A 21,284-nucleotide genomic window follows, 5' to 3' on the forward strand; every position below is an offset into this window, starting at 1 on the left:
CATTTCCAACACACGACTTACTGCCATTCCACCCCAGCACTTTAAAAAAAATAAACATATAACGATATTTTGTTGTGTATTTTTCAACAATCATAAATAAGCGATCGTTTAAGAATGTTTAGAAATTAACAAACTGGTGAAAAATATTCTAAAATGTTTTACTCTTGCTAAGAAATAACACCTATAGACCATATCTTACTTTCCTAATGGTGCACTCTTGAATGACTACGATGGTGCAAACCTCTCTTCTTCTAACACCTCTAGTGCAGTTCATGTCTGTCCTTCTCTGGCCACCAGCCACAGACCTCCCTGCACGACTGAGGTGGGCTGATCACAAGAACCTCATTCATATTCAATCAGAACCGACCGCCACTCCTTTCTCCTTAAGTGCGAGAAGTACCTCCCTGTGTTGAATGCAACACACTTATAGATCAGTGGTTAAACGCAGGCTTGAAATCACAAACACTATTATAAACCAAAACCACCACCTTGTCATTGTTAATGAAACTTTGTCTAATGACACGTCACATAACTTCACATACATCTCTCTCCCAACCAGCTACATTGTGGCTCGAGGCGACTGAGAAGGCAGACTAGGTGAAGGAGTGGCTGTCATGCACTACACTGTGACCAATCAATGGCTGAATCCCCCTCGACCTTTCAGTGCCCGCTCATGGAAATCAGAGCCTTAAATGCCCCCCCTTTGAGGCTAAATGTCATCTACCACCGCTACAGGACAAGTCATCCTTCACAAAAGCATTTATGGATCACATTACCAAGCTTCTCAGTATCTCTGAATCCAGTATTTTTTATTGGTGATTTTAAACTTAACTGGGGCAGTCCTACTGACATGGATACTAATACTCTCGTTGTTCTTTCTAGAAAGCACTTCGCACAATACATCTGGAAACCTAGTCACAAAATGGTGCCATCTTGGAGGTGATCATTTACAAAACCGTCCTCCTCACTGCCCATGACCCAATCCAAGAGGACTCCTCTGATTATCACCAGGTTCCCTTTTTGTTGTTTTCTTCACAGTCAAACAGTACAAAAAGGCGGCAACTACATACCCATTCGCTAAAATCTAAAGCTCTACTATCCTATCATTTTCCCCAACTAAGATGTCAATCTCTACACGTCAATTTAAAAGGAATTCATAGTTGATATAATGAAAGAGGTAGCTCTATTCAAATCTAAAAGAAAGAGACTATTCACTCTTCCTTTGGTTCTCCAAGGTCCTCTGTTGTGGACATGACCCCGTCTGGAACATCACTCCCAAATGTTTTGCCTTCACTACTCTTTTGCAGAATTCTTTTTTGTTGGCTTGAGGTTTCTGCACACTTTACCACTGTTAGCCGGTGCTAAAATGCTTGTGCTCTCTCCCTCAAACGTAGTAAAAATGTCCTACACCTAATTGCCACTTTTAATGTAACTATAAGGCCCTAGTAAATGGTAAAACATGTATGCAGAATCTGTAAATTAAATGCTACTAGTGGACTGCATAACTCATTGTGCCACCCACTAAAGTAGCATTTTAAAACATGCCTCAGGCCTGCCTCTGCAGCCTGTTGTGCAGGTTTAAACTGCCATTTCAACCTGGCAAAATAAATCTTTTGCCAGGCCTGCACCTTCCTTTTTAATACTTGTAAGTAACCCCTAAAGTAGGCCCAAAAAGGCAATAAGGCAGGGTGCATTGTATTTATAAGTAGTGTTAGACCTGACATGCCTTATGGTGGTCACCCCTAACTTTTTGCCTGCCTCCCTCCACTTTTTGGACCCTGTTTTGCTGGCTTATGGACTCTGCGCACTTTACCACTGCTTACCAGTGCTAAAGTGCATATGCTCTCTCCCTTTTTAAACATGGTAACTTTGGATCATACCTGATTGGACTATTTAATTTACTTATAAGTCCCTAGTAATGTGCACTATATGTGCCTAGGGCCTGTAGATTAAATGCTACTAGTGGGCCTGCAGCACTGGTTGTGCCACCCACTTAAGTAGCCCCCTTAACCTTGTCTCAGGCCTGCCATTGCAAGGCCTGTGTGTGCAGTTTCACTGCCCCTTCGACTTGGCATTTAAAAGTACTTGCCAAGCCTAGAACTCCCCTTTTTCTACGTATAAGTCACCCCTAATGTGTGCCCTAGGTAACCCCTAGAGCAGGGTGCTGTGTGGGTAAAGGCAGGAAATGTACCTGTGTAGTTATATGTTCTGGTAGTGTAAAACTCCTAAATTCGTTTTTACACTACTGTGAGGCCTGCTCCCTTCATAGGCTAACATTGGGGCTGCCCTCATACATTGTTGAAGTGGCAGCTGCTGATCTGAAAGGAGCAGGAAGGTCATATTTAGTATGGCCAGAATGGTAATACAAAATCCTGCTGACTGGTGAAGTCAGATTTAATATTACTATTCTAGAAATGCCACTTTTAGAAAGTGAGCATTTCTTTGCACTTAAATCTTTCTGTGCCTTACAATCCACGTCTGGCTGGGCTTGGTTGACAGCTCCTTGTGCATTCACTCAGACACACCCCAAACACATACATCTGCATTTTGAATGGGTCTTCCTGGACTGGGAGGGTGGAGGGCCTGCTCTCACACAATGGACTGCCACACACCCTACTGGGACCCTGGCAGGCAGGATTGAACTGAAAGGGGACCTGGTGCACTTCTTAGCCACTCTTTGAAGTCTCCCCCACTTCAAAGGCACATTTGGGTATTAAACAGGGCCTCTGCCCTACCTCATCAGACACTTGCTGGAGAAGAAACCTGAACCAGAAACTACATCCTGCCAAGATGAACTGCCTGGCTGCTCAAAGGACTCACCTGTCTGCTTTCTACAAAGGACTGCTGCCTTGCTGTTGGCCTGCTGCCTTGCTGAACTCTTGTCTGGCTGTGAAAGTGCTCTCCAAGGGCTTGGATAGAGCTTCCCTCCTGTTCCCTGAAGTCTCAGGACCAAAAAGACTTCTCTTTTTCACTTGGATGCTTCATACGCCGAAATTTTCGACGCACAGCTTGTTCCGCGGAGAGAAAAACGCCGCACACCGACGCTGATCGACGCGACGCCTTCGGGGCGACCGGAACTTCGACGCACGGCCTCGCAAGGACAACGCCGCCTGACTTCAGAGGAGAAATGGACGCGACGCCTGCTGTGAGAGCGAAACTTCAACGCACAGCCCAGCGGAACGACGCGCAGCCGGAAAACAAGCAGGAGAATCCACACACAGACCCGGGACATCTGGTAATCCCGCGACCCATAGAAAGAGACTGTCCGTGCGCCGGAAAACGATGCGTGACTTCCCCGCGTGAAAAATAACGACGCAAGCCCGTGTGTGCTGGGGAGAAATCGACGCACACACCATTTTTCCACGTATCTCTTGTTCTGCGGCCCTTTGCGGAGGTTTTCCACTCCAAACCAGGTACTTTGTGCTTGAAAGAGACTTTGTTTGCTTTTTAAAGACTTACGACACTTTATATCACTTCCCAGTGATTTCTCTACAATTTCACATTGCATCTTTATTCGTTTTTGACCTACAATTATCCTGATAAATATTATATATTTTTCTAAACACTGTGTTGTGTACTTTTGTGGTGCTATATTGTGGTATTGTATGGTTTATTGCGCAAATACTTTACGCATTGCCTTCTAAGTTAAGCCTGACTGCTCGTGCTAAGCTACCAGAGGGTGGGCACAGGCTGATTTTGGATTGTGTGTGACTTACCCTGACTAGAGTGAGGGTTCTTGCTTGGACAGAGGGTAACCTGACTGCCAACCAAAAACCCCATTTCTAACAAGTAGTAAACGTGGGTTTAAGTTTTACATGTTGTGGTTACAAAAAACTACTAAATTCATCTTTCACTTCTGTAAGGCCTAGACGGGATGAAGCCATGTGTCAGGTTCCATGTCATGCACTCCAGGAGTCTTTGCACTGATTGTCTACTCCTGCCAGGCTGTGCCTCCATAGGGAGGAGGAAAAGGCTACAGTAGGCAATGTGTGTGATAATTTGTAGATAATGAAAACGCATGTGATGCTGAGTATAGAATGGGCTTCTTCTGCACAGTACATTTAGAGACAGCTCTGCTTGGAACAGCTTCTTAGTTGTGAGGTGAGCAGCAGAGAATTGGCACGAAGACCAGAGTATTCCAGGTCAAGTTTATAAAATACAATGCAGTGCTCACTGCTGAAGTTTTGCCATATTGCCCGACTCAGTTAGGTTAACCCTGAGGCACTGTTCGAGCGAGGCTGCCTATTGTATTGTAACATTCCGTGCCCTGTGTTCTGCAAGTTCCCTGACCCAGTTCTCCCTTGTGCTGCCAGTCCGCCGCTGCTTTATCTCTTGTTTTGTGCTTCTTGACTTGATCTTCTCTGTTGTGCTTTCTCCTGCTGACCCCCTTTATTCTCCCTTTATTACCTCATTTGATTGTCTTTCTCCTGTTGCTTCTTTTTCCCTCTGTTGTGCTGTTCACCTGCTGACCCCCTCTTTGCCCATTTGCTCCTCAGTCAGATTGTTTTTCTCCTGTTGCAGTTTTTTTTTTTACCCTCTGTTGTGCTTTTCACATTTCTCTCTCGTTTTTCTCCTCCTTTAGATTGTTTCTCTCCTGCTGCTGTTTCTTTTTCCCTCCTGCACCCTCCCGATCACTGCTGTCTGTTTTTCCTCCTCCCACCAAGTCCTGTCCACTGACTCCCAGTGCCCCTCCATATTCCTAGGATGCACTTAAGTGAGGCCACAGTGTGGGCGCGCCACTGGTGCACCAACGTCATGCTCATCCATGTCGGTCTGCGCCTGGGCCACGCCCAGCACCAGGACCTCTGGGTCCCAGCCCACCTGCAAGTACAACGCAGTTGTCCTCCACGCCATGAACACCGGAAAACCCAGCGAACACTGCTACCTGCCACACCACACTCTACAGTAACACCATTCTCCTGTGCCAGTGCACCTTCTCCGGCACCAGCACGACCACCGTCATGCCACAATGCTCCACGATGACCTCTCGCCACACCACACCAGGAGCAACCCACCAACTCTACTGCTTCTCCTCAACACGTGCTCTCCACCGAATTATGGGACCTGATCGACACCCTTGCACCCGACATTGTTTAACCTCACTGAGACCTGCCTCAGCGATCCCCGACCGATGTAAAATCACTCACCAGGATCGCACCAACAAGCCGGGACGAAGAATTGCCATCATCCATTGTTAGACCTGGCATCGTTTGGCGTGGTTTCCTCTGACTCTTTGCTTTCTGACCTCCTGTTTTACCTGTGTGCTGAACTTAATTTTTGCTGGCTTTACAACTCTGCACACCTTCCCACTGCTATCCAATGCTAAAGTGCATGTGCTCCATGTCTAAAACATGGTAACATTGGCTTCTCCATGATTGGCATATTTGAGTTAGTAGTAAGTCCCTAGTAAAGTGCACTATGTGTGCCCAGGGCCTGTAAGTCAAATGCTAATAATGGGCCTGCAGCTCTGGTTGTGCCACCCACTAATATAGCCTTTCAAACATGTCTCAGGCCTGCCATTGCAGAGTCTGTGTGTGCAGTTTACCGTGTACACACTTGCCAGGTGCAAACCTTCTTTTTTATTACATGTATGTCACCCTAAGGTATGCATTAGTTAGCCCTAAGGGCAGGGTGCAATGTTTTTAAAAAGTTGGACATGTACTTTTTAGTTTAACATGTAAAAACTCTTAAATTTGTGCTTTCACTATTGCAAGAACTGTCTCTCCCATAGGCTAACATGGGGTAATTTCCAATTGGGAAATGATCGAAAAATGGAGTTTGGTGTCTTAGGACTCACAATTTAAAAATGAATCTTTTGGTAAAGTTGGTTTTTACATTGCAGGTCTGAAAATGCCACTTTTAGAAAGATGGCATTTTCTTAATTTAATCATTCTGTGCCTTATTGTCGCTCTGAATACACGTCTGGGTTTAGGTGACATCTACATTTGTGTATTCTCCCCAGACAGCCACAAACAGGAAGGGCTTGGTGTGACAGGAAATACACCCTCATACTGATAGTCGTCCTGGGCAGGAAGAGGGAGAGGCAGTTCACACTTACATCTGAATAGCCTGTGTCCTGCCCCCACACAAAGGGCTGATTGCCCCCCTACTGGTAGTCTGGAGCCAGGACTGTGTTGAAATGGAACCTTGTGCACTTTAGAGAATTCTTTTGAAGTTAACCCTACATCAAAGGCCAATTTGGCAATGAGTACTGAGCCTCTGACACCATATACTCAAAACACCTCTGGACTGAAGACATTCTACCAGGAAGAAGGAATGCTGTGCTGTCAGGAGGGACTGCTACTTTGCTGTTTATCTGCTGTGTTGGTCTGCTGCCTGCTACTTCTTGCCTGGGAGTGAGAGCACTGGATATAACTCTCTATACCCTGCAATCTAAAGTTTCTCCAAGGGCCTGACTGAGCTTGCCTCCTGTTTCTAAAGTCTCAGGGATATCAAAGACTTCACCTGTATCTTGCTACCATCACCTCTTCTCCTCTTGCTTTGCCAAGTGGTGCCAAATCCAGTCCTGGGCCCTTGGAGGCAAGTGTGGTGCTGCAACACCACTCGCCGACTGCACGATGCAATAACCCTGACTTACAACGTAGCCCTGGCTTGTCTGACCCACCACTGTGGCATCGGAACCAGTACTCATAGCTTCTGGACATCGACGTATCAACCCCTTGCCCGATCAGGAAATGACGCATCGCTTGCAAGCGCAACATATCCCCTCCTCTGGATCACAGCATCGTCACCGAGCTTGGACACAACAAAGATACTGTCAGTGGGTCTGTGTGACTCCTGTAATCGTAACCGACCTACGCTACATCGCTGTTGGACTGAATTTGTGGATGGGCCCCGGTTCAGCGTGACCAGATAGCCCCAGTCGGAGCTATTGTTTTCTAAGCACTGCACTTTGACTTAACCTGTGTATCCTCAGACAGGAGAGTACATGTACCCAAGAGTCTGATAGCAGACTGCCAGATGGGAGAGGACATAGATCGCTGGTTTGAGGCCTACGAGATTGCTTTACATATGCACAGGATGACTAAGGAGTATTGGGGGGCTAGTTTGTAGAAGCAGTTTCTAATTGAGGGGAGGGACACCTTACTAACCATAAAGAGGGGATGAGCATTTGAGGTATTCTGTCATGAAGGAGGCTGTTACCAGGAAATATAGGTTGACCTGGGATATGTATATGCAGAAGTTTAGGGAGAGTGTGAAGCTTCTTCCTCAGACCTTGACAGATTGTGTAGACTTTTTCTGCAAGGCACTGGATAGTTGGGTGAAGGGCAGTAATGTGACAGACTACAAGGGGTTGTACAATTTACAAGAGCACGTTTAGTCTTTGTTTTACAGAATTGTACCAGCACTTGATTGATATTAAGCTCTATGACCTCAGGGAGCATGCTAGGGAGGCAGACCTCTAAGTCAGCACCAGAGTCCAAAAGAAAGTTTCTAGGGGAGATGCAGCCATGGGTTGGTAGGGCTCCCAGGAGAAGAAAGAAGGATGGGACAACAACAAGAGTAAGGAGTTCTCAAAAGGGTCCCAAACTAGTTTCCAGGATCAGGGTTCCCAACCACCTATTGAGAAGAAGAAATGGCCCAGTCAGGTAAACTGCAGGGAAGATAACACAGAAGTGCTTTGACTGTGGTCAGGAATGGCACCTCAGAGGGACTCCGGCATGTCCTAAGGGGACACAGCCCCCACTGGTGGGAGTCACAGTGAACGGCAAGTGTAGCGCTTGGGGAGGTGTTGGCCCCAGCTAGTGGTGGGGAAACAGCTGAGATTACCCTAATGTCCATGGGTGACAGTGAAATGTTAGAGAGAACCATCATGCCTGACAATACTAAGAAGTATACGCAGTGGGTTACCATTACTGGGCATAGGTGGAGGCTCTGAGAGACACAGGAGCCACCATGACATCCGTCTGGTATCATCTGGTGTCTTCAGAGCAGGTAGTCCCTAATGTGGTCCACCAGCTTCTTGCTGTAGACAACCGTGAGAGCCAATGTCTGGTGGCTCAGGCTCCCTTTGAATGGGAAGAGTGATGTTGTAGGTACCTTGATGGTAGCGGTGAGCCTGTCCATGCCTGTGGATTGCCTGCTGGGCAATGACCTGGGGCCTACTGACTGGAAGGAGGTGGAGCTCAGGTCACAGTTGGAGATGTTCGGGTTGCCGGAATGGGTGTGCCTGACCACACAGTCCATAGCAGCACTTGAGAGTGGTCAGAAGGACTTGGAGCCTGAAAGAGTGGCCCAGGTGCCTGCCAAGTAGAGGAAGGGCAAGGGGCCCACAAACCTGCTCTTGAGATTCCCATGGCCCGGGAGGAGACTGATCTTGAGGGAGACGCCCCGGAACCTATAGGGGAAGATGTGGCTGAGCTGGGTAACCTGCCTGAGCTGACCAATTGGGTGTAGGGCCCTCTAGGGAGGAGTTCTGTGCAGCACAGAGGGAGTGTCCTACTCTTGTGGACCTTCGGTAGCAGGCAGAGGCGCAGGCATCTGGTGACACCACTGGCAAGCACCTGATTTATTGGGAGAATTATCTCCTGTGTAGTAAGCCTAAGGCTTCTGAACCTGGGGCAGTCCGTGTGCTGGTGGTACCCCAGCACTTCAGAGCCTTCCCACTGGGTCTGGCTCATGATGTGCCACTGGCAGGTCATTTGGACAGGACAGGACAGGACCTTTAACAGGCTTGTCATCAATGTTCCCTCTGATTTTTTTCCTTTATGTGTGGCAATAAAGGTGCTTCATGCCCTACAGTCAAGACGGCGTGCACTGAAGAAAGCAACACTTTAATATGCAAGTATGTGCCGTGTGCAAGCTACCAAATTCAGTGGCACAGCGAAGATATCATCGCCCTTAATTTAAACCAGAAAAAATGTACCTCCCCTAACCTTTGGCTTGGTACTAAAAGAGATCCATTACAGGGTTGCAGTGAGCTCCTTGCACTTCTGAGCACCGGTGATACTGAATCTTGCGACCCTAATCATTCTACGTACCATTCCTGTCACTTTGCAATCGTCATGAATCTCTTATCTCCTCCTTGCACCTTTTCTTATCTCTATCCAAATCCAGTCTATCTAGCCTATCTCTCTCGCTTGTCCTTACCTTGTTCCTCTCTTTTTCTAATGTTTTTGCCTTGTCTCCTTGCATCTTATCTTCCTCACTTTTCTTTCTTCCATTCCATTCTCCTCTACTACTCACTCATCCTGTCTCCTCTCTCTTCAATCTACATCCTACTATTTTCTCTTCCCCAAACTCTCTCTAATCTCCACGTCTTCTCTCTACTTCTATACTTTCTCTATCAAATCAATATCTTGACTATGCTTCTCTTCTACTCATCTCGTTGCTTATCTCTGACTTCTATGGTTGTCATCTTTGTCTACCTATCTCCTTTTTTTGAAAATCTGTTTTACTCAAGTTTTCAATTTGTTACATTTGAAGATCACAACTACAAAACACCCCCCCTCCCCGGATGACAGCTCTTAGGCAGCAATCACGTGCAAAACCACTGAACTACTATACTAATTAATTTTGTTACCTAGGAGATTGTCCTATTGAACTAGTGCACTGATGTTGCCCTGATAGTCTTCAAATTGTCCCTTTCAATCCTTTTGCCTCCCCTCTGGTTGCCGATCACCTTCTGTTTGTTCTTATTGTCCTTCCTTCTTTTTTCCCTTTTTCTCTCTTTTTCATTTTTCACACCCCTTTCATTCTTTTCCTCAGCATTTCTTGCTTAGTCACATCTTCCTTTTTACTATATCACTTCCATTTTTCATCCTGTCATACATGCCCCTTTTCCCTTTACATTCAAATCCCTCTTTCCCTCATCCTCTCATCCTCTCCTCTAAATTTTCTTTCCTCTCCAACATTCTATAAATTCTGTCTTTCCTATTATTCTGCTTTCCTATTCTGCACCTTTTCTTTCTTTCCAGTACCCGTTCTTATCTTTTCTCATTTTATCTACTCACCCATCTTTATCATCATTCTGGCTTTCCTACATGATTTGTCCATTTTCAAACGCTAGGACTCTCCTGACTTTATTTTCTGTACTTCATATCCCATTCTCACTGTACCCTTCTGGGCCCCTTCTTATTTCCTTCCTCAATGTCACACCTTCATAGTTGCCCACTCCTCCTCCCAACTTCTTTCTATCCAGAACTACTGCATTCCAACCTTCTGCTTTTCTTCCTTTATATTGCCTATTCATCTTATCTATCAACTTCCACCCTGTCCTCTTGTCCTATTTCTTTTCAATCTCATGACAAGCTCCTCCACAAACCCAGTGAATGAATGTTTGGCCTGTGCACTAGAGATGAGAACCCTCATCGCTGATGACCTCCCCCATTCTGAGTAACCTTTGGCTCTTATGCGACATGACCCAAACTCTTACACCTCCTGACCTCAGGTTGCTGGCTTCCAACCATTGTAGGTATTTGGGGCCTAGGTTGCAAGCTGTCTCCTGTTATCCACAATGCATCTGGGGGTACCCTCAGCCCGTGCCAGACCTCAGAAGGCCCCTCTATCCAAGTAAAACTCACTGTGTGCACATGCATGCCCTGCATTTCACCAGATGGAACACATGAAGAGCAGTGTGTAGGAGTGAAAATCTGCCTTCAGGACCCATGTGCGGAGTCCCTCCTCTTCACAAAGCTCTAACTCTATCCATTTGCACTAAGGTTCCTTCATTGAGCCCTCCAGAGCCCAGTGCTGATGTCCCCACTCACTCTGAGTTCTCCTCAGTCCTGACATGCTTCTTCTCTGCGATCCTTGCAAGCCAGTCTACAAGTCCTTCAAACCCCTGCCCCTGTGCTGACATGCCCCTCTCTGAGCGTCAGACTTCCAAACTCTATCTCTAGTGCTGACTCCTGCCCTCTAGTGAGAGCAGACTGATTCTTGGAACTCTATTTTATATGGATTATTGAATGCCTGGCTACTCATTCTCATTTGCACAGAAGCGTACAGCCAAATATTACACCTTGAGGAACTGTTACCCAAATCAATGGTGCTCAGTCTATCGACCTCAGATTCCCCTTAATCCAGCTCACTGTTCCAAGAACAGTGCTCTCCCCAACCTGCTGTCTGCAGGTCTGGTGCTGCCACAAGACACTGAAACTCTTCCCGAGACCACACATATGTACCGTCCTATCCCTGCCCCGTCTATGATGCCCTTACTTATGATGGGCTCTGAGGAGTGGAGGAAAGATAGTACATGAGCGAGATGCTGCTGGCAGTGGGAGAAAAGAGGTAACCGGGTGAGGTGGGGTGGCTGAATAAAGGGCACCCTCAGGAGAGAGGCTGGGACCGAAGCCTCAGCAGTGGATTAGACATAACTGAGACGCTCTAAGCAGGGCCTGCCTTATCAGACCTACTCAAATACTGCCTTGTACCCTTAAATACTGCACGGCTGTCTTTATTTGAACTTTAGTGATATCAGCGCTAAAAGTAGGACTAGGGCAGGAATCTGGAGTTTTAGACTAACTTGGACTAGACTCCTGTTCTTCCGGAAAACTTGTTTGGGAGACATGATTCATTTTTCAGGCAAAACCCTATTTTTTTTGCATTGACTGATCACACATCCCAGCCCCTTCCCAAGAGGCACACAGCACAAACAGATCTTGGAGCTGTGGCTGTTGGCAGATGTGCAGGGCCCGGCCCAGATCAATTCCAAGAACAATGATAATTCTACATTAAGATAAAAACAGTTATTCAATTTTAAATAAAAAACTTCATATATTTTGTTTAAAAAATCATATATTCAAACTATGAATTCACACATCAATTGATGGGGCACTATTAAACCCTTTGAAAATTGCTTACATTTTGTTTACAAAAAAAAAAAGAAAAGTGCCAACTAACTTAATGGGAATGAGATAAGTACAAAGCTCTAAAATGCAACACTATCAAACATTGAGCTCAAGGTATATATGGTTTGTTTCCATGATGATCAACACACTATTTCCATAGCGCCTGTGATGGCGCACGTGTGACAATCTTTTTTGGCGACCCCCCCAATGACCTCCTCCTTCATGGAGTCGCTCACTACCACCCACCAACAGTATACTTCATCTCTTGAATGCCCCTCTCTCACACACCTTCATTTGATGTATAGCACTACTCACACCAGTGTAGAGTATTAGAGCACTTTACGTCACACACACACACATCATACAGAGACAATGAATCATACATGTGTAAATCAGTCTATAGAAAATGTTACATAAGACAATGAGGATTAAAAGGTGAGGGAATCACGTCATCAATACTAGTAGGCAGGATATTTTAAGTGTGATTGGTCTGGAGAAGCACAAGCTTGGGTGTGGAGTCCTTTGTGGAGTTTTCACAGTGTTACTGTGTGTGTGCACAAATACTTTACACATTGCCTCTTCAATTTAGCCTGATTGCTCTGTGCCAAGACACCAGAGGGTGAGCACAGGTAAACCTTTAGTGTGTATCTTACTTGCCATGACTAGGATTGTGGTCCCTTCTTGGTCAGAGTGCAAACCTCTGCCAACTAGAGACCCAATTTCCTACATCCACAAAGAGGCCATACAGTGCACCACCACTGACAATACCACCACCCTGTGGCACACCTCAACTTCAAGCTCCACATAGACAAAAAGACAACCATCAGAGGCACCCTTGCACACCTACCCCTGGGCCCGTGCTCCAGCTTCTGTAACACCATTATGGACTTCATTGCACCCCTAGCCCTGGGCTTCAAGGACTAAGTCTTACTCTGCGACCTCAGCTTCCGAATCAACAACAGCAACAACAACAACACTGACCACCTCCTTGACAGTAGGAGCAGCATCATACTGACATAAATCATTCGCGACCCCACAAATACCACAGGACACCGGCTGGACCCCCTTTCCCCCCCCAGTAACAGCATCAAATATGCAACACGACAGAACTCATATCGGCCAACCACTCCATCACACACTTCAGCATCTCTAGCACCACAACCCCAAGATGGCTACCCTCCCCACATCTGGAGCAAAATTTCAGACACCAGCGGAACAAACACCCTCAAAACATGTAACCCTGCGGCCACTACCAACGTGGAACAGGGAATTAGGAACTTCAACACCTGAATCTAAACTGGATCACCAACTGCGCTGCCCCTATGAAGGGCAACAATCAGAGAAGATCCATAAAAAATGGCCAGCTGGTACACCCACGAACTTAGAACAGTGAAACGTGATAGCAAACAGCTGAAGGGAAGAAGGCACGCCAGCAAGGACACCTCTGACAGGGAAGCCTTCAGGACCTCCCTCAACCTCTACCACTGCCTGCTGAGGGCAACAAAGAAGACAGCCCCAACCGTAGACTTCGAAACCAGTGCCACCAACATCAAGGAACTTTTTATCATGATTAAGGAGTGCTCCAATCCGGCTCCCAGCTAAAACAACAACATACCCTCATAAGAGCTGTGCGACAACCTTGCAGACTTCTTCCACGACAAGATCGCAACCATGTACAGAAACTTCAAACCCCAGCACCCACAGACTTCCTTGATAGATACACCACCCCGCAACCGATACAAACCACAGACTGACCACCTGGAACCACCTCTCCACCCAGGACACCACTTCCATCATGAAATCCATCCACTCTGGAGCTCAAACAGACCCATGCCTGCACCATATCTTTAACTTCTGAAACCAAAGGATGGTCCAGGAACTCACCACCCTGCTCAACACCTCAGTCATCACTGCAACATTTCCAGAGGCCTGGAAACAAGCCAAAGTCAACCCACTACTCAAAAACCCTCTGCCGACCCAAGCAAACTCAAAACCTACCGGTCAATCTCCCTGCTTCCATTCCTAGCCATGGTACTTGGGAAGACTATCAACAGCAAAACCGTGACACACCTGGAGCAGAACCAGCAACTCAACACCACCCAGTCCAGCTTCTGCAGCAATCACAGCACTGAGACCACCCTGATCACAGCCACTAACGACATTCAAACCCTCCTTGACCGAGGAGAAGCAACAGCCCTGATCCTCCTCATCCTCTCCGCAGTCTTCAACACCATATCCTACCACACGCTGATAGAAAGACTCCACTACATAGGCATCCACGGGGACACACTCAGGCGGATCACCTCCTTCTGCATCGGAAGGACACATAGGGTCCGCCTACCACCGTTCACCTTCGAACCCAAAGATATTGTCTGCGGTGTCCCTCAGGGCTCAGCCCTCTGTCTCACACTCTTCAACTCATATAAGACCCCACTGGCCAACGTCATCAGATATCACAGTCTCAACATAATATCCTACAAAGATGATATCTAACTCATCCTCTCCCTCACCGATGACCCTACCACCACCAGGACCAACTTCCACAAATGCATGACGTGTCACCGACTTGTTGAAGAACAACTACCTGAGGCTGAACACAGACAAGATTGAAGTAATAATTTTCAGCAACAGCGGTGTTGGACTTTTTGCCTTACGCAGGGTCATCCCCAGTCTTTTTGCCTCCTTCCTCCTGGTTTTTCTGAACTCTCGCTGTTGGATCTAGGACTCTGAGCACTTCATCACTGCTGACCAGTGCTAAAGTGCAGGTGCTCTCCCATCTAAAGTTGGTATGATTGGCTTATACCTAATTGGCATATTTAATTTACCTATAAGTCCCTTGTACAGTGGTATCTCTAGACCCAGGGCCTGTAAATTAAATACTACTAGTGGGCCTGCAGCGCTGCTTGCGCCACCCACTGAAGTAGACTTTTAAACCTGTCTCAGGCCTGCTAGCGCAGGGCCTGTGTGTGCAGTTTTCTGCCACAGGGACCTGGCATCTAAACTTACTTGCCAGGCCCAGAACTCCCCTTTTACTACATGTAAGTCACCCCTAAGGTACGTCCTTGCTAGCCCTATGGGCAGGGTGCCATGTATGTAGAAAGGCAGGACATGTGCCAAATTGCGTGGCCTGTCCTGGTAGTGACAAACAGCCTAACTGGTGTCTCACTGCTGTGAGTGCTGCCTTCTCATAGGATTGCATTAGAAATGCCCTGCCTTATGTGTAAGAGGTATTGTCTGATTTATGAGGGGTAGCGTAGGCGTGTTTGGTATGGTTGTGATGGTGATAATAAATGCTGCTTACTGGTGTGGGTGTATTTTTTATTACTATCACAGAAATGCCACTTCTAGAAAGTGCGCATTTATCTGTGCTTATGACTCTGGTGTTTTGCAGCTTGACTCCAATCCACGTCTGGGCAGAGTGACAGTTGGGGCTTTGTGCATACTTTTCAGACAGCCTGTACACAGGGAGGGTGGAGGTGTCACAGAGGTGCATCTGCATACTGAATAGTCTTCCTGGGCTGAGAGAAGGGAGAGGCAGGGCACACCTGCATTTGTAAAGACTGTGCCCTGGCCTCACACAATAATGTCGTTAACCCCCCACTGATGTTTGGAGCCTGTGCTGAAAGGAGAGAGGGGGCACTCCCAGAACCAGTTGTAACTGGCTGGAACCTCCTCTCCCTACCATTGTAAAACACTGTAAGAACTGACTATAAGTACAGGGGAATTTTCCCCACAATTTGGAGACTCTTGGAATCATCTTGGAACTGGACACCAAAGGCTGAAAGGACTCACCAGGAACTGCCATGGACTGCTGCTGCTGTGCTGACCTGTGACCTGCCTGGTCACTGTGAAGGACTTGCCACTTGCTGCCTATCCCTTGTGCTGGCCTGTAGCTGGGCCCTCCACCTGAGGACCTTGTCTTAAGATTCTGCTCCCCAGGGGCGGGGTGCTGTGGCCCCTGACCCCTGTATCCATTTCTTCACGAGGGGTGCTTCTCCATGGTTGCGGCTGCCATAGCGATGATTGCAGCGCGCTTATGGAGCCTTTGGAGCTCGTAGGCTCCTTGCTGCATTGTGCCCCTTTAAATAAGATCACCGCAGTGGCCCGGGAAGCAGGAAGAACACTCGCGCACCGCATCGGGTGCAGGCGAGTGTCTGCTCGGGCCCCAGGAGGGGTCTGATCTTCTTGTGGCTTCACGGCAGGACCAGGGGAAGGCGCGGGGAGTGCCCCCTTCCCCCTGGCCTCTGTGTTAGGAGCAGGACGCTCCTTTTCTGCTGTTAGGTAAAACGGGCATTATTGTGGGCCCCCACCTTGGTGGAAGGGCCAATGGGGTCCAGGGGGGCCCCCAGAGATCGTGGGTCCCGGGAGGGGCCTGTCACTAAACCGGAGGGGGTATGTGGTGCCCCCCTCTTGCCCTAAGTTGTTTTTGCTGGCTTTGGCCCCCCTCGTGAGGGACGGTTGAGGCCCTGGAGGACCCCCAGTAATCACGGTCCCCAGAGGGGCCTGGCTATAAAAGAGAGGAGGTGCATGTCGCCCTCCTCTGACCCCAGAGTATAAGGAGGCCACCGTTTTGCACATAGGAGTGCCGGGGCCCCATTGTTCGTCTTCTAGGCACTGGAGGTGCCTTCATCCAACCAGGTACTGTTTAAAGGACCAATATAGTTGCAATCCAAAGTTCTTTCTACAGACTTTTGTTTGATTCATATATTACCTACCTGCGTATGATGTTTTTACATATGTGTATGCAAATGTTCCTTTTATGGACATGCTTGCTAATATGTTTTTCTAACTTGCCATATGTTTTCTAATGTTCCTACTATGGGCATTTTATGATATTCTTATGAGAAGTGCTGTGATGTAATAACGTGTTTTCCTGACTACTGCTTATGTTGCAGAATACTGAGTAACCTGTGTGTTATGTGTGACTACTGCTAGGTTGCAGAGTAACTAATGTGTAACGTTCTGACAACTGCTATGGTAGCAGGATAGTACTGATATGCGATGTTTGGTCTGATAATTGCCTTGTGTACAATACAGTATATTTTCATATAATCTGGTGTTGTGTTTCCTTTGTGGTGGGGATATTGCGTCACATGTGTTGTGTGTGTTGTGCAAACGCTTTACACATTGCCTCCAGGTTAAGCCTGACTGCTCGTGCCAAGCTACCAAGGGGGTGAGCAGGGGTTATCTTGGACGTGTAACTCCCTTGCCCTGACTAGAGTGGGTAAGTTCTGCCTGGCTGAGGTGCATACCCTAGCCAACCAGAAACCCCATTTCTAACATTGGTCATCAGCGGTGAGGATAGGACTTGCGCTTGCACAATACCATTGTGACTCATTATTTCACTACAAGGATTGCGTTTAGACCATCACATGTTTGGCTTCTCTTAACTTTCTCTCTTTGGTCATTTTTCCTGTTTTCAGTTCTCACGCTTGGGTATTGTGGTTGTCACCGTTGAGTTATTTGTACCTTTTCAAGATGGGGCTTTCCTTTGATTTAGAGGACCTGCTGTTTTACAGGCAGGAGGAATTAGAGGGGTTTTGTAGAGAGAGAGGGCTGCCTGTAGAAGGGGACCTCAGGAGATCTCTGAATTTCTTTGAAAGGTTTGTGACATATACCCAGGGATGGAGTGTGCTTAGGGAGTACCCAGAGGATTCTGAGTGTAGCGAGGTTCCCAACGGGAGGGCTCCCAGACCTCATCCCTAGAGAGTGGTAGAGAGACTGATCAGGAGGGTGAGAATGACCGGTTGGGGACGCCAGTTGACAGGGAAGGCCCCAGTGATAGGGAGTCCCTTGCTGGGTCCAGTGTAAGAAGCAGGGCTACCTCTCATTCCTTGACGCCTGATGAGCTAAAAGATAGGCGGGAAGAGAGGGACCTGAAGTTACAGTTAGCACGCCTAGCTGTTGAGGAGAGAAGGGCTGAGTTAGAGAAGGCCTTAGTACAGGAGAGGATTGCAGAGGCGGAGAGGGCCTTTGCCAGAGAAAGACTCGCTCTAGAGCGCAGTCTGAAGGTTCTGGACTCACCAGCGCTGCAGGTGGAGTCCAGTGGTAGCAGCAATGTACAGTGCTGTAGCAAAGATGTTCCTCACATACCCATAGATCTGGTACCTAGGTTCCAAGAGGGGGGTGACATACGTCAGTGGGTAAAGGAATATGAGAGGGCTCTGGTAGAGCGCAGGATCCCTGAGAAGGATTGGGGAACTGGCCTAGGGAGCTTTATTCCTGAGGAAGGGAGGGATGCCCTACTGACTCTAGAAGAGAGTGACAGGGAGGGGTACTCCGCTGTAAAGAATGCACTGATTGTGAAGTATGGTTTTTCCCCTGAGGAATACAGAAAAAGGTTTAGGGGTGGTAAGAAACTGTCCCACCAGTCTTGGGAGGAGTTTGTGGAGGATTGCTGCATTGCACTAGATGGATGGGTGAAGGGTAGCACAGTAAACCATTTTGAAGGGCTGTTTAATCTGATTGTCAGAGAGCACCTGCTTCGTTGTTGTTTTTCAGAGTTACGCCAACACTTGTCAGTGTGTGAGCTCTCTGACCCCAGGGAGCTTGCAAAGGAGGCAGACTTCTGGTTGCGTACCAGAGGGTCTGGTGTGGCATTAGGGGGTGTTCCTAATGAGAGTGGTCTAGGTGTTTCCCAACCAGGTGTGGTGGGAAAGGCTTGTGTCCCAGGTAGGTCCCAGTGTATTGGGGCGGGTAAGGCACCCCATGTCCAGTCTCAGAGGAGACGGAATTGGGTTGGGCTGAGGCCCAGGGTACCCGAGCTCCAGTCCCAAGTCCTGGAGGGTTCCATGAGTGAACGCCAGGAGATGAGCCTAGCCTGTGCTGTAGGGCCAGCTGTTCAGAAGGATCCCATTTTGTCATTAGGACTTGGGCGGGTGGCTGGTGATAGCGTTCCGCCGGTCCTGGTGTCTGGTAATCTCGCTCTACAGCGGAGGAGGTGGAAATCCAGGCATAGGGTTGAGAGGGGGCTGCGGGCCCCAGTGGAGAACCTGGAGGGTCAGGGGTCAGCTCTGAGAGCAGAGCCCCCCAGGAATGACCTTGGTGAGACCATTTCTGGGCTGGGGGGAATCCAGACTCTGTCAGAAGGGCAGAGGTCAGGAGACCTGCGCCGGCAGACTCTTGTGTGGCCCTTGGGGACGGTGTTTCCCTGTTGGGGGGTAGATGTGCCCCCCAGGAAGTCCTGGTGCGCCAGGCAATGATTCAACTGCAGGGTGGTGACTCTGGGTTGGATGATCAGGTTCAGGGGGTAAACTCTGACCTGATGGGGAGTAGGTGTGCTCCCAAGTAAGTCTTGGTGCGCCAGGCAGTAGTTCAACTGCAGGGTAGTGACTCTGGGTTGGATTGCCAGATTCAGGGGGTAAGCTCTGATCTGGTAGGGGGTAGGTGTGCTCCCAAGGAAGTCCTGGTTCGCTGGGCAATGGTCCAGTCTAAGGGTGTCGTCCCTGGACTGGATAGACAGGTTCAGGGGGTAAACTCTGACCTGGTTGGGGGGGCGGTTAGTGTGCTCACCTCCCCGTGTGAAACTTCTGGTGGCTTCTCCCGAGGTGGGGAGATGCAGGATTCTGGAAGTGGGGTTCAGGGAGGGGGAAGCCCGCCCCGGACCCCGGTGCAACCCAAGGGTGTCGTCCCTAGGTTGGGTTGTCAGTCGCCAGGTAGTGATCCTGGGCTGGCGAGAGAGTTGTGCAGGGCTGCTGTACCCAGCACCCTGGCAAGTGAGGATTCTGGTGATACCCCTCCTAGGAGAGGAAGGCGGGATCCTAGACGGAGGGGTAGTGGGAGGAGAGCCTCGCCTCTAGCCCCTGTAGAACCTATGGGTGAGGACCCTAGGTTGGTGGATCAGTGGCAGGGTAGAGCCCCTGAACTGATTGGAAGTGGAGTGCAGACAGGTTGCTTTGCACCTGGGGTACCGCCCCCCACTCGTTATGGTTTCAGAGACCAGAGGCTCCTAGATGGCCTGGGGCCTGGTTCTGGCCATTGGAAGCTAGAGAATCCCCGTGGGTTGGTCTAGGCTGCCTGGGAAGTATTGACAGAGAGATCCAAGTGGAGTCAGGAAGGTGTAGAACTGGAACATGCCCCTGCTGTTGTGGGCATGGGTCCTTGTTCTATCGCCCCAATCAGGGAAGTACATCAAGGTATTGATTGTTCTCCCCTGGCTTTTGGCTGGTAGGGGGTTGTGTTGGACTTTTTGCCTTACGCAGGGTCATCCCCAGTCTTTTTGCCTCCTTCCTCCTGGTTTTTCTGACCTCTCGCTGTTGGCTCTAGGACTCTGAGCACTTCATCACTTCGGACCAGTGCTAAAGTGCAGGTGCTCTCCCCTCTAAAGTTGGTATGATTGGCTTATACCTAATTGGCGTATTTAATTTACCTATAAGTCCCTTGTACAGTGGTATCTCTATACCCAGGGCCTGTAAATTCAATACTAATAGTGGGCCTGCAGCGCTGCTTGCGCCACCCACTGAAGTAGACTTTTAAACCTGTCTCAGGCCTGCTAGCGCAGGGCCTGTGTGTGCAGTTTTCTGCCACAGGGACCTGGCATCTAAACTTACTTGCCAGGCCCAGAACTCCCCTTTTACTACATGTAAGTCACCCCTAAGGTACGCCCTTGCTAGCCCTATGGGCAGGGACCATGTATGTAGAAAGGCAGGACATGTGCCAAGTTGCGTGGCCTGTCCTGGTAGTGACAAACAGCCTAACGGGTGTCTCACTGCTGTGAGTGCTGCCTTCTCATAGGATTGCATTAGAAATGCCCAGCCTTATGTGTAATTGTCTGGTATTGTCTGATTTATGAGGGGTAGCGTAGGCGTGTTTGGTATGGTTGTGATGGTGATAATAAATGCTGCTTACTGGTGTGGGTATATTTTTTATTACTATCACAGAAATGCCACTTCTAGAAAGTGCGCATTTATCTGTGCTTATGACTCTGGTGTTTTGCAGCTTGACTCCAATCCACGTCTGGGCAGAGTGACAGTTGGGGCTTTGTGCATACTTTTCAGACAGCCTGTACACAGGGAGGGTGGAGGTGTCACAGAGGTGCATCTGCATACTGAATAGTCTTCCTGGGCTGAGAGAAGGGAGAGGCAGGGCACACCTGCATTTGTAAAGACTGTGCCCTGGCCTCACACAATAGGGTCGTTAACCCCCCACTGATGTTTGGAGCCTGTGCTGAAAGGAGAGAGGGGGCACTCCCAGAACCAGTTGTAACTGGCTGGAACCTCCTCTCCCTACCATTGTAAAACACTGTAAGAACTGACTATAAGTACAGGGGAATTTTCCCCACAATTTGGAGACTCTTGGAATCATCTTGGAACTGGACACCAAAGGCTGAAAGGACTCACCAGGAACCGCCATGGACTGCTGCTGCTGTGCTGACCTGTGACCTGCCTGGTCACTGTGAAGGACTTGCCACTTGCTGCCTTTCCCTTGTGCTGGCCTGTAGCTGGGCCCTCCACCTGAGGACCTTGTCTTAAGATT

General features: G+C 48.5%; 1 protein-coding gene across 1 annotated transcript in view; it reads right to left on the reverse strand.

The window, feature by feature from the left end:
• The window catches only part of HYKK (hydroxylysine kinase), a 270,296-nt gene that overhangs the window by 116,778 nt on the left and 132,234 nt on the right, over positions 1-21,284 (reverse strand). The window lies entirely within an intron of this gene.

This window comes from Pleurodeles waltl, chromosome 3_1, assembly GCF_031143425.1.
Source record: "Pleurodeles waltl isolate 20211129_DDA chromosome 3_1, aPleWal1.hap1.20221129, whole genome shotgun sequence".
In the NCBI taxonomy this organism is placed as follows: domain Eukaryota; kingdom Metazoa; phylum Chordata; class Amphibia; order Caudata; family Salamandridae; genus Pleurodeles; species Pleurodeles waltl.